The 14,647-nt window shown below is 42.8% G+C and overlaps 1 long non-coding RNA gene across 2 annotated transcripts; it reads left to right on the top strand.

The window, feature by feature from the left end:
- Window positions 1–9,831: 9,831 nt before the first annotated feature.
- On the top strand, window positions 9,832–14,302 carry LOC127296026 (uncharacterized). 2 transcript variants are annotated; one of them, XR_011743780.1, is made up of 4 exons: window positions 9,832–10,343; window positions 10,833–11,011; window positions 12,706–12,926; window positions 13,542–14,302. It is a non-coding gene; the product is annotated as an uncharacterized lncRNA (long non-coding RNA). The 2 variants fall into 2 exon arrangements; XR_007848221.2 differs by having other exon boundaries at window positions 13,078–14,302.
- The last annotated feature ends 345 nt before the right edge of the window (window positions 14,303–14,647 follow it).

Here is a 14,647-nt window from a genome sequence, read left to right as displayed (position 1 = left end):
CTATGTGTTGTTTATGATCTTGCATGCTCTCCGTTACTAGTAGATGCTCTGGCCAAGTAGATGCTTGTAACTCCAAGAGGGAGTATTTATGCTCGATAGTGGGTTCATGCCTGCATTGACACAGGACAAGTGAGAAAGTTCTAAGGTTGTGTTGTGCTGTTGCCACTAGGGATAAAACATTGATGCTATGTCTAAGGATGTAGTTGTTGATTACATTACGCACCATACTTAATGCAATTGTCTGTTGCTTTGCAACTTAATACTGGAGGGGGTTCGGATGATAACCTGAAGGTGGACTTTTTAGGCATAGATGCAGTTGGATGGCGGTCTATGTACTTTGTCGTAATGCCCAATTAAATCTCACTATACTCATCATGATATGTATGTGCATGGTCATGCCCTCTTTATTTGTCAATTGCCCAACTGTAATTTGTTCACCCAACATGCTGTTTATCTTATGGGAGAGACACCTCTAGTGAACTGTGGACCCCGGTCCAATTCTCTATCTTGAAATACAATCTCTTGCAATACTTGTTCTACTGTTTTCTGCAAACAATCATCTTCCACACAATACGGTTAATCCTTTGTTACAGCAAGCCGGTGAGATTGACAACCTCACTGTTTCGTTGGGGCAAAGTACTTTGGTTGTGTTGTGCAGGTTCCACGTTGGCGCCGGAATCCCTGGTGTTGCGCCGCACTACATCCCGCCGCCATCAACCTTCAACGTGCTTCTTGGCTCCTCCTGGTTCGATAAACCTTGGTTTCTTTCTGAGGGAAAACTTGCTACTGTGCGCATCATACCTTCCTCTTGGGGTTCCCAACGAACGTGTGAGTTACATGCCATCAAGCTCTTTTTCTGGCGCCGTTGCCGGGGAGATCAAGACACGCTGCAAGGGGAGTCTCCACTTCTCAATCTCTTTACTTTGTTTTTGTCTTGCTTAGTTTTATTTACTACTTTGTTTGCTGCACTAAATCAAAATACAAAAAAATTAGTTGCTAGTTTTACTTTATTTGCTATCTTGTTTGCTATATCAAAAACACAAAAAAATTAGTTACTCGCATTTACTTTATCTAGTTTGCTTTATTTACTGTTGCTAAAATGGCCAACCCTGAAAATACTAAGTTGTGTGACTTCACAACCACAAATAATAATGATTTCTTATGCACACATATTGCTCCACCTGCTACTACAGCAGAATTCTTTGAAATTAAACCTGCTTTACTAAATCTTGTTATGCGAGAGCAATTTTCTGGTGTTAGTTCTGATGATGCCACTGCACATCTTAATAATTTTGTTGAACTATGTGAAATGCAAAAATATAAAGATGTAGATGGTGACATTATAAAATTAAAATTGTTCCCTTTCTCATTAAGAGGAAGAGCTAAAGATTGGTTGCTATCTCTGCCTAAGAATAGTATTGATTCATGGACTAAATGCAAGGATGCTTTTATTGGTAGATATTATCCCCCTGCTAAAATTATATCTTTGAGGAGTAGCATAATGAATTTTAAACAATTAGATACTGAACATGTTGCACAAGCATGGGAAAGAATGAAATCTTTGGTTAAAAATTGCCCAACCCATGGACTGACTACTTGGATGATCATCCAAACCTTCTATGCAGGACTAAATTATTCTTCGCGGAATTTATTGGATTCAGCTGCTGGAGGTACCTTTATGTCCATCACTCTTGGTGAAGCAACAAAGCTTCTTGATAATATGATGATCAATTACTCTGAATGGCACACGGAAAGAGCTCCACAAGGTAAGAAGGTAAATTCTGTCGAAGAAACCTCTTCCTTGAGTGATAAGATTGATGCTATTATGTCTATGCTTGTGAATGATAGGACTAATATTGATCCTAATAATGTTCCGTTAGCTTCATTGGTTGCACAAGAAGAACATGTTGATGTAAACTTCATTAAAAATAATAATTTCAACAACAATGCTTACCGGAACAATTCTAGTAACAACTATAGGCCATATCCTTATAATAATGGCAACGGCTATGGTAATTCTTATGGGAATCCTTACAACAATAATAGGAGTTCACCCCCTGGACTTGAAGCCATGCTTAAAGAATTTATTAGTACACAAACTGCTTTTAACAAATCTGTTGAAGAAAAGCTTGGGAAAATTGATATACTTGCTTCTAAAGTCGATAGTCTTGCCTCTGATGTTGATCTTTTGAAATCGAAAGTTTTGCCTAATAGTGATATTGAAAATAAAATTGTTACTACAGCAAATGCCATCCAAGTTAGAATTAATGAGAATATAAGATTAATGGCTGAACTGCGTGCTAGGTGGGATAGAGAAGAAAATGAAAAACTAGCTAAAGAGAAGAATGTAGCTAAAGTTTGGACTATTACCACCACTAGTAATGCTAATGCTACACATGTTGCTGCACCTCCTACTAATAATAATAAAAGAATTGGTGTTAGCAATGTTTCCACTTCTAATGCAAAGCGAGAAACTGCACTAAACTGCTAAAACTGCTGAAACCGCCTGTGATAAAGTCGCTGAAATTTTTTCCAACATTGGGGATGATGATCCCATTGCTTTAGATTATAATGGTTTGAATTTTGATGATTGCCACATCTCTGAAGTTATAAAGTTCTTGCAAAAACTTGCTAAAAGTCCTAATGCTAGTGCTATAAATTTGGCTTTCACGCAACATATTACAAATGCTCTCATAAAAGCTAGAGAAGAGAAACTAGAGCGCGAAGCCTCTATTCCTAAAAAGCTAGAGGATGGTTGGGAGCCCATCATTAAGATGAAGGTTAAAGATTTTGATTGTAATGCTTTATGTGATCTTGGTGCAAGTATTTCCGTTATGCCTGAGAAAATTTATAATATGCTTGACTTGCCACCGCTGAAAAATTGTTATTTGGATGTTAATCTTGCTGATCATTCTACAAAGAAACCTTTGGGGAAAGTTGATAATGTTCGCATTACCGTTAACAATAACCTTGTCCCCGTTGATTTTGTTGTCTTGGATATTGAATGCAATGCATCTTGTCCCATTATATTGGGAAGACCTTTTCTTCGAACTGTTGGTGCTATCATTGATATGAAGGAAGGTAATATAAAATATCAATTTACTCTCAAGAAAGGTATGGAACACTTCCCTAGAAAGAGAATGAAGTTACCTTTTGATTCTATTATTAGAACAAATTATGATGTTGACACTTCGTCTCTTGATAATACTTGATACACACTTTCTGCGCCTAGCTGAAAGGCGTTAAAGAAAAGCGCTTGTGGGAGACAACCCATGTTTTTACCTACAGTACTTTGTTTTTATTTTGTGTCTTGGAAGTTGTTTACTACTGTAGCAACCTTTCCTTATCTTAGTTTAGTATTTTATTGTGCCAAGTAAAGTCTTTGATAGTAAAGTAAGTACTAGATTTGGATTACTGCGCAGTTCCAGATTTCTTTGCTGTCACGAATCTGGGTCTACCTCCCTGTAGGTAGCTCAGAAAATTAAGCCAATTTACGTGCATGATCCTCAGATATGTACGCAACTTTCATTCGATTTGAGCATTTTCATTTGAGCAAGTCTGGTGGCCTAATAAAATTCGTCAATACGAACTGTTCTGTTTTGACAGATTCTGCCTTTTATTTCGCATTGCCTCTTTTGCTATGTTGGATGAATTTCTTTGATCCATTAATGTCCAGTAGCTTTATGCAATGTCCAGAAGTGTTAAGAATGATTGTGTCACCTCTGAATATGTTAATTTTTATTGTCACTAACCCTCTAATGAGTTGTTCTAAGTTTGGTGTGGAGGAAGTTTTCAAGGATCAAGAGAGGAGTATGATGCAACATGATCAAGGAGAGTGAAAGCTCTAAGCTTGGGGATGCCCCGGTGGTTCACCCCTGCATATATCAAGAAGACTCAAGCGTCTAAGCTTGGGGATGCCCAAGGCATCCCCTTCTTCATCGACAACATTATCAGGTTCCTCCCCTGAAACTATATTTTTATTCCATCACATCTTATGTGCTTTGCTTGGAGCGTCGGTTTGTTTTTGTTTTTTGTTTTGTTTGAATAAAATGGATCCTAGCATTCACTTTATGGGAGAGAGACACGCTCCGCTGTAGCATATGGACAAGTATGTCCTTAGTTTCTACTCATAGTATTCATGGCGAAGTTTCTTCTTCGTTAAATTGTTATATGGTTGGAATTGGAAAATGATACATGTAGTAATTGCTATTAATGTCTTGGGTAATGTGATACTTGGCAATTGTTGTGCTCATGTTTAAGCTCTTGCATCATATGCTTTGCACCCATTAATGAAGAAATACATAGAGCATGCTAAAATTTGGTTTGCATATTTGGTTTCTCTAAGGTCTAGATAATTTCTAGTATTGAGTTTGAACAATAAGGAAGACGGTGTAGAGTCTTATAATGTTTTCAATATGTCTTTTATGTGAGTTTTGCTGCACCGGTTCATCCTTGTGTTTGTTTCAAATAGCCTTGCTAGCCTAAACCTTGTATCGAGAGGGAATACTTCTCATGCATCCAAAATACTTAAGCCAACCACTATGCCATTTGTGTCCACCATACCTACCTACTACATGGTATTTTCTGCCATTCCAAAGTGCTACCTTTAAAATTCCATCATTCACCTTTGCAATATATAGCTCATGGGACAAATAGCTTAAAAACTATTGTGGTATTGAATATGTAATTATGCACTTTATCTCTTATTAAGTTGCTTGTTGTGCGATAACCATGTTCACTGGGGACGCCATCAACTACTCTTTGTTGAATTTCATGTGAGTTGCTATGCATGTCCGTCTTGTCTGAAGTAAGAGAGATCTACCACCTTATGGTTAAGCATGCATATTGTTAGAGAAGAACATTGGGCCGCTAACTAAAGCCATGATCCATGGTGGAAGTTTCAGTTTTGGACATATATCCTCAATCTCATATGAGAAGAATTATTAATTGTTGTTACATGCTTATGCATAAAAGAGGAGTCCATTATATGTTGTCTATGTTGTCCCGGTATGGATGTCTAAGTTGAGAATAATCAATAGCGAGAAATCCAATGCGAGCTTTCTCCTTAGACCTTTGTACAGGCGGCATAGAGGTACCCCTTTGTGACACTTGGTTAAAACATGTGCATTGCGATGATCCGGTAGTCCAAGCTAATTAGGACAAGGTGCGGGCACTATTAGTATACTATGCATGAGGCTTGCAACTTATAAGATATAATTTACATGATACATATGCTTTATTACTACCGTTGACAAAATTGTTTCATGTTTTCAAAATCAAAGCTCTAGCACAAATATAGCAATCGATGCTTTTCCTCTATGGAGGACCATTCTTTTACTTTTATTGTTGAGTCAGTTCACCTATTTCTCTCCACCTCAAGAAGCAAACACTTGTGTGAATTGTGCATTGATTCCTACATACTTGCTTATTGCACTTATTATATTACTCTATGTTGACAATTATCCATGAGATATACATGTTACAAGTTGAAAGCAACCGCTGAAACTTAATCTTCCTTTGTGTTGCTTCAATGCTTTTACTTTGAATTATTGCTTTATGAGTTAACTCTTATGCAAGACTTATTGATGCTTGTCTTGAAGTGCTATTCATGAAAAGTCTTTGCTTTATGATTCACTTGTTTACTCATGTCATATACATTGTTTTGATCGCTGCATTCACTACATATGCTTTACAAATAGTATGATCAAGGTTATGATGGCATGTCACTCCAGAAATTATCTGTGTTATCGTTTTACCTGCTCGGGACGAGCAGAACTAAGCTTGGGGATGCTGATACGTCTCCGACGTATCGATAATTTCTTATGTTCCATGCCACATTATTGATGTTATCTACATGTTTTATGCACACTTTATGTCATATTCGTGCATTTTCTGGAACTAACCTATTAACAAGATGCCGAAGTGCCGATTCTTTGTTTTATTGCTGTTTTTGGTTTCAGAAATCCTAGTAACGAAATATTCTCGGAATTGGACGAAATCAACGCCCAGGGGCCTATTTTGCCACAAAGCTTCCAGAAGTCCGAAGAGGAGATGAAGTGGGGCCACGAGGCGCCCAAACCATAGGGCGGCGCGGCCCCCCCTTGGCCGCGCGGCCCTGTGGTGTGGGGCCCTCGTGCTGCCTCCTGACCTGCCCTTCCGCCTACTTAAAGCCTCCGTCGCGAAACCCCCAGTACCGAGAGCCACGATACGGAAAACCTTCCAGAGATGCCGCCGCCGCCGATCCCATCTCGGGGGATCCAGGAGATCGCCTCCGGCACCCTGCCGGAGAGGGGAATCATCTCCCGGAGGACTCTACGCCGCCATGGTCGCCTCCGGAGTGATGTGTGAGTAGTCTACCCCTGGACTATGGGTCCATAGCAGTAGCTAGATGGTTGTCTTCTCCCCATTGTGCTATCATTGTCGGATCTTGTGAGCTGCCTAACATGATCAAGATCATCTATCTGTAATTCTATATGTTGCGTTTGTTGGGATCCGATGAATAGAGAATACTTGTTATGTTGATTATCAAAGTTATATCTATGTGTTGTTTATGATCTTGCATGCTCTCCGTTACTAGTAGATGCTCTGGCCAAGTAGATGCTTGTAACTCCCAGAGGGAGTATTTATGCTCGATAGTGGGTTCATGTCTCGCATTGACACAGGACAGTGAGAAAGTTCTAAGGTTGTGTTGTGCTGTTGCCACTAGGGATAAAACATTGATGCTATGTCTAAGAATGTAGTTGTTGATTACATTACGCACCATACTTAATGCAATTGTCTGTTGCTTTGCAACTTAATACTGGAGGGGGTTCGGATGATAACCTGAAGGTGGAATTTTTAGGCATAGATGCAGTTGGATGGCGGTCTATGTACTTTGTCGTAATGCCCAATTAAATCTCACTATACTCATCATGATATGTATGTGCATGGTCATGCCCTCTTTATTTGTCAATTGCCCAACTGTAATTTGTTCACCCAACATGCTGTTTATCTTATGGGAGAGACACCTCTAGTGAACTGTGGACCCCGGTCCAATTCTCTATACTGAAATACAATCTACTGCAATACTTGTTCTACTGTTTTCTGCAAACAATCATCTTCCACACAATACGGTTAATCCTTTGTTACAGCAAGCCGGTGAGATTGACAACCTCACTGTTTCGTTGGGGCAAAGTACTTTGGTTGTGTTGTGCAGGTTCCACGTTGGCGCCGGAATCCCTGGTGTTGCGCCGCACTACATCCCGCCGCCATCAACCTTCAACGTGCTTCTTGGCTCCTCCTGGTTCGATAAACCTTGGTTTCTTTCTGAGGGAAAACTTGCTGCTGTGCGCATCATACCTTCCTCTTGGGGTTCCCAACGAACGTGTGAGTTACACGCCATCACTCCACTCAGATGCACCTGGATGCTTTGCATAGCTGTTGCTCTGGTTCCTCCTGTGAGTTTCACCGTCTCGAGATAATCAACTAGCTAATCCTCTGGATCCTGAAGGCCGTCGAATTTTTTGAAGTTATCAGGTAACTTGAATCCCGAAGGGACTCGAGTTTTTCGAACTCTCCTTGTGAAGCACGGCAAGCCACACATATCCTCGTCGTTTAACTCTGGGGACTGCCGATGTTCCCTTCTGCTTTGTCGCGCTCTGTCGACCCTTGCTTGTGCTGCCGTGTACCTTGCTCCACTTGGTCCTTCGGGAGCTGCTGCTGTTGCTGCCGCAGGTCGTTGACTATTTTTCCTTGCCGTTCCTTCGGGAGGTGTTGATACAAACGCCGTCCCCATGGCTCCAACTCCTGCCATCGCCATGTTGTACAGTGCTTCCCTTGGATCTCCTGGGGGTGGCCTGGATGCAAGGATGAAAGCTTGTGTCGCCATATACCCAGCTTCTGGTGTCTTGGGGATGATGTTCCCTCTCGTGTCTATCGACATAAAAGACATGTCGAGGTTTTGAACCAAGTGCTCTCTTTCTCCTTCAGGTACGTTTTTTAACCTTGATCTTGCTCTGTTCCGAGCTTCTCTGTGGCTATCACCCGAAGTTCTAGATTGTCGACTCAACTCTGCCCTTCGCCTACTTGATGCAGATGCTGCCTCCTTTCTTCTGTTTAGCTCAGCTGTCTGTTTTTCCAATTCCCTTGCAGCTCGTGCGAGCCTATATTGATATGCTTGTAATTCTTCTGGCGTGGCTGTGGTGGCCATTGGTTCTGAGCCATCCACAGCCCTTGCGGCTCTATCCCATGCTGTTTGCGGGAGTTGGACTCTGTCTCGCGGCTGTGGCCCGATATATTTATTGCCTAGGCCTCGTCGCAAATCAGAGGGATCGACGTATGGATTTCCCAAATCGTCGAAAGCCTCAGATGTTTCCTCTTGATCACGACTTGGCTCTCCGATGACATAAATCTGATGATATTTTGTTTTCAGATCTATGTTGGGTTTGGTGACACCATCATGAAGATTGGCGAAGACCTTGCCCACTGTAGTGGATTTGTCGATGAAGTCGTAGCTGTCGACACTGCTTGAGCCATCGCTTATATAGGAGTCCGCAGATGACTCAAACGACATGTCGCTGAAGATCTTGGCAAGTTTTTCTCTTGCCCTGGTGCTGATGAAGCGTGACGACGAAGTTTCTTCCTCTCCTGATTCTATTGACGATGTATAGCTTGAAAAATCAGAATCGACCGCCGACGATCCCGACGAAATCGGAATTTCGACACGATACGATCCCTCTTTCTCGACGCGAAAGTGAAATCTTCCGAACGTCATCTCCATAGGCTCCTCCAGATACGCATATGCATCCAAACGGGAGGGCGGGTGAGGAACAAAATCGACAAGACCAGTTGCGATCTGTTTACCTCGATCCATTGTGTTGCTTGCGGTTGATGAAGTCGACGATCTTGAACGTGCCATCGAAATCAGATCCTTGACGCCTCTAGTTCCCACAGATGGCGCCAATTGACAAGGTATTAACTTGTCAATGCCTACGGGTTGTAGACTAGGGTTTAGTTGGAAGTGGAGGGCAAGTAGATCTCGAAGGTTTCAGCCGAAAAGTACTCGATGATTATGAAAACTAGGGTTTGAGAGACAATGATTCGATGCTTTCTTTGTCCCTCGACTCCCCCTTATATAGGAGGCGGAGCCAAGAGATTCGTGTTGTACAAGTTACAGAGTCCGGGAAGGTTTCTAACTCATCTCGCAAGATTACAAATAATGCTTCCTATTACAACTCTAACTTTCCTTAACAATATCTTGGGCTTCCGAATCTTCTTATTCTTCGGGTAGTGGGCCTTCAGTAAACCCCAGGTACCATCTTCGGCAGGCCCATTGGGGATGCCTATGTCAGTGGGTAAGTTAGCCGGGTAGCTTTAGTTATTTTTAGTTTAAATTCAAATTTCACAAATTGCTGCAACTTTACAGAAATATATAAAATTCTATTTAAGTCAGAAAAATATAAATGAGATATTAAATTTTTTAGAAAAGAAAACTCTATCCAATAAAAATATAATATGAAATTTTTATTTTTAATAAAAATTGAATTATTAAATACTTGTTAATTAAACATTTTCCTTTAATTCTTAATACAATTAAAATTCAGAAATTAGGAAAACTGCTCAAATTAAATAAAAATCAGTAAACAAACAAAGAAAACATTTAAAGTAATTATCTTTATTTGTTATTTTGTTAAATCTTTATTAGAGAGATTTAAACCCTGATTAATAATTACCCTAATTATTAATTGTTTAAAAAGAATAAAATGCCAAATTTAATACTCCCTCCGTCCCGAAAAAAGCTGCGCGGTGGCATTTTTACAAAAACATCCCCAAGTTTTTTCACCTGAGGTCCGCAGTCCCTGCCACAACTTCCCCTCCTCGTCCGTCTCGCGACCTAGGTTCTCCTCCCGCGACGGAGCGCCTACGCCGCCGCCGTCCCTCGCCTCGCCGCCGCCGCCCTCCTCGCCGCCGCCGCCCTACTCGCTGCCTCCGCCGCCCCTCACCTCGCTGCCGCCTCGCCGCCTCCTTTCCCTAGCATCACTGCTTCCTTCCCCTAGCCTCGCCGCACCCGGCCTCAACTCACAAAGATTCAACTTTTTTACCTAGACGTTGAGAAGAAACCCAATCTGATGGCGGTATTGGCGGATCCGGTGGTGGGGTTTCTGGATCCAGTGTTGGAGGACAGGAGCGCCTCTCCGGGAGCGACAACGAGCTGTTGCTGCCTGCCGGACGCCACCACTCTGCGATCTCGAACCATCTGTCGAACGGGCGGGTGCGGTGCTTATGTCGCCGGAGAGGCCGCCGGCGTCTTCCTGCTGCACGGCCGTGGAACCACGATGGACACGCTCACCATCAAGCACTGCTCGGTAAATCCCATACTCTCAATGCTTTCATATGCTATGGTTGCTGCAGTCGTACCAGTACGCCAGTTGGGGAATTCCGTCAGCTTCCTGGACGTAATTGCACATGGTGTACCGGGATTGTGAGGCGAACCAAATTAGAGAAAGAGCTTCTGAAAGAGAAATGCATCGGCAAAGTTATCTGTTGGATAGCCACAGAACTCTTGTTGAATAATTCAGTGTGAGAGAAATCCTATATGTAGCCGCTGTAATGATTTTGATAGTGATTGATCACAACTTACATGCATGTCCCGCCTCTGTTCATCTCACTGGACACTCCAAATTGTGCGGTTATGTGAATTTGTGTGTGATTTAGTTAGTATTCAGGTACCTGTATTTGTAGTCTTATGCTTTTTGGGATATACTGATGTGAATTTGGGAGTAATAGGAATGCATTTAGGTTCAGTTTGCTCATAGTGAAGTTTTCCTTGACTCATATTCTCTACTTGCTGACAGGAGGCAAGCCAGGTTGCTTTTGGGGCTGAACTGTGCATGCCCTCTTGAGGCCATTTCTCTGCCTGGAGCCACGGCAGCTCTTGCAGAAGCGCATAATTTTGATGTGCAGCTCTCTGCCTGGGGCTGAACTCTATATGTCGGCTAAGGGCTAGCTCTTATGAGTATCTGATGTTCAAAAGGTAAACCATTCTAGTTCCATTACCTCTTGATCGTGCAAGTATGTTGAAATTAATTCTGTTGCTAGCATATTCTGTGTTCTTCTGAACCGCTGAGTTGAGTTGGAGAGAGTACACATATTGCTTCTGATTATGAAATGAGCTTATAACTAGATATAATTATAATTCATCAGTACTTGAAGCAACAAAGCCGAAGTTTCTCTTTATAACTAGACATAATTACAACATAAAAACAATACTCATTTCTCTACAGTAGCATTACTCTTTCTTTCTCTACAATATCCATATGAACACAATAACACTCCTATTCCACTCCTACTCTTTCTAATTTGCCTCTCCTTTTTCTATAAGCTCTTTAGTTTTTACAAGTAGCTCGGATGTGATTGATAGAGCGATTGGTAGCCTTCCTTCTCTCTCCTTCAGGTCCTTATGCAAGTGTGGGGGCTCGTATTTTATTCCCCCTCCTGCTTTCATGACCTCTCTCATACATGCCTGGAGTGTCAAGAAGCTTCGATACAACATGTTGACCTTGTAGTTCTCGTACTCTTGTTGCACATCCTCTATCAGTTCCCTAATACTTGTAGGTGCTCTAGTATCAGTGAGGGACTGCAAAGATGGAAAGAAACATAAGTCGAGCACATTCATGTCTGGACTATTAGGAGGTTGCTGCAACAACCTAATGTCCAGATCTGTCTGTGCTACGGCCTGTCGGAAAACCTCATCATGAGGTAGGATGTGAGGTTTCGCGTTGTCTTGCTGTATGTAAATTGTTCTTCCTACATCCTCGTCTGGCCACTTGTCCTGTATAGCAGGTATCACTAGGTTGCACATATAGTTCCTCATAACCTCTCGAGTGACTTTCAATGGTTGCACTATCATTGTCCCTTTTGGTCTGTTTTTGCTCTTTTTAACCGCTGGGGTTTCCGTCACAAAAGCCCACGTGCCGATTTTGCCATCAAAAGTGACAACTCCCCCTTCATTTCTTGGCTTGGCTACTGCAGTGAGAAACATCACTTTACCGATACAGTTCTTGTTCTGGACGGCACGCAAGGGTGGAGGCTCTCCGGGGAGCAGGTAGTAGCTGTTTTTCTTTTTTGTCATGTGGAACCACTTTTCGTCTATGTGAACTATGTCATCCATTTCTTTGAATGACGGCATAGAAGTTGTGAACTCGTTGTCATTCTCATCCAGCATACTGACGCAAAATTTCAATCTCTGAATAATGTTTGCTGCCGTTAGCAACGGCTTTAAAGTGTTAGTGACACGCTTCACCTGACCCCACTGGAACCTTCTGTGTAATGTGGAGGGACAAACACCAAGGGCCCTAGATAGTGATCGAATTGTTTTTCTCTTGTTAAGAGGGACCGTCAAAATCCTCTCGAGGTCAAGGTCCTTTCTCTTACGACCAACATTGCCCTGCTTTCTGCTCGACACATCAACTTCTAGACCTTCCTTAATCTGGTCATTTGCTTGTTTCCATATCGTTTCGACAGTTCGTAGGCTTGTCTTCAATAGGCATGCAACAAGCTGCTTGTCTGTCTTGTCAACTTTTCCATCTCTTTGTTTGATTACTTCTAAAGCAAAGTAAAGCCCCCATCTTTGCTCATTTGTTAGGTTTGCGTGTCTGTTGTTTCTAGTTGCTCCTTCCATATTGGTTTCTTCATCTTGATCTACCAACATCTCCTCTTCTACTGCAGGTATGTAGACATCATCTTCGTCAAGTGGAGTGTAGTTGAGGTCAAGTGGGGCGTTATTGAGGTCTGGGAGCACCATAGTGAACTTGCTGATCAGACCGGCGAGGAGCAGCTGAAAGGTAGACCGGCGAGGAGCAGCTGAAAGGCAGACCGGCGAGGAGCAGCTGAGAAGTGATGAGTTCAGGCAGATACGGCCTTCTTGATGTGTTATTATCTGCAAAAAGGTAAGTTTAAATTGGTGAGGAGGTATGCTTATCATTTTCTTATGTTCTTGTTATGGATATGCAAATGCACTGTGCATTATCAGCAACTCTACATAATTGAGACATGTGAAATGTTACAGTTGCTTTTAGCTTAAATTGAAATGCTGTCCAGGTTGCCAGGGAAGGTGGCCATGTGGACCAGCACAAGACAAAAACTGATGACTGGGATTTGCATGATATCACTCAAATTTGCATGATATCACTGGGATTTCTTGCCACCATTTATATTTCTGTGAAACACCATGAGAAAAAAAGGAAACTAATCACCCATTACTGAGTCTGTACATAAGGAAAGTAATCACCCATTACTGAGTCTGTACATAAGGAAAGTAATCACCCAAATTTGCATGATATTACTCAAATTTGCTTGCCAATATTTGCTCTATGAAATAAGGAAAGTAATCACCCAAATTTGCATGATATTACTCAAATTTGCTTGCCAATATTTGCTCTATGAAATAAGGAAAGTAATCACCCAAATTTGCATGATATTACTCAAATTTGCTTGCCAATATTTGCTCTATGAAATAAGGAAATTAATCACCCAGCTGATTCCAAGTTTGGTGGGAATTGTAGGTACCTTTCCTTCACCGACAAATTCACTGGAGTTGCAGCAGCTGCTGCCTTCCCCTTTTGGCGACGCACTCGCCAGACGTGGATAGTGGCGGAGGAGCGGACGCCCTCGGCTAAGAGCAGCGGATGGCGAGGAGGTGGAGAACTATGGCCTCCACGTTCGTTGAAGCGACAGCGAGCGCACGGAGGACCCTGCGACGGCGGCCCCTGCGACAGCGACCAGACCAGCGGACGGCGGCCGGAGGTGGAGCTGCTCACGGCGGCACCTGCGCGTGGTCGCGGCGGCCCCTCAGACGGTGGGCGGAGCGGCGGCTGGGGATGGAGCTGCTCACAGCGGCCCCTGCGCGTGGTCGCGGCGGACGGCGGCCGGAGATGGAGCTGCTCACAGCGGCCCCTGCACGTGGTCGCGGCAGCCCCTCCGACGGCGAGAAGAGCGGCGGACGTGGAGCTGCTCGCGGCGGCTGGTGGAGGGCGCCGACGAGCTCGTGGAGGGCGCCGGCGAGCTAGTGGAGGGGTCCGGCGAGCATGTGCAGGGGCGCCGGCGAGCTCGTGCAGGGGTGCCGGTGAGCTCGTGCAGCGCGGATCGCGGCCAGATCGTGGCTGGATCACGCGCGCAGCGCTGATTGCGTGAGTTGTTTCCGTGCGCTGATTGTGGGGTGTTTGTTGGGCTGATTTCAAAGTGTAAAGGGTTTTTCTGTAAAATGGTCAACAGTTCAAAACATTTCTCCCCCGCGCAGCTTTTTTCGGGACGGAGGGAGTATTATTTTATTTACAAGTTACTAATAACTTCAATTTTAATTGAAGTTATTAACCATAGGGCTATATGGTAGATAGCAAACCCTAATTCCATAGTGGATAATATTACAACCCATCATTTCATGTGAAACCTAAAACCCTAATTCAATTAGGAACCCTAGCTCCATTATTACATGTGAACCTTAATTTGTTTCTAAACCTAAGCCTTAGATTAGAACATGTGATCATGATACTTTCCTTTCAAACATAGAACCATAATAGCAACTAAATAATTGCCATGATCACATAAAATGTAAGAACCCTAACATAGTTAATTGTTATGCTATGTCCTCATCTAAATAAAACTTGTTGAT

The sequence above is a fragment of the Lolium perenne genome, chromosome 4 (assembly GCF_019359855.2).
Source record: "Lolium perenne isolate Kyuss_39 chromosome 4, Kyuss_2.0, whole genome shotgun sequence".
Classification (NCBI taxonomy): domain Eukaryota; kingdom Viridiplantae; phylum Streptophyta; class Magnoliopsida; order Poales; family Poaceae; genus Lolium; species Lolium perenne.
This window is presented reverse-complemented; position numbering and strand designations above follow the sequence as displayed.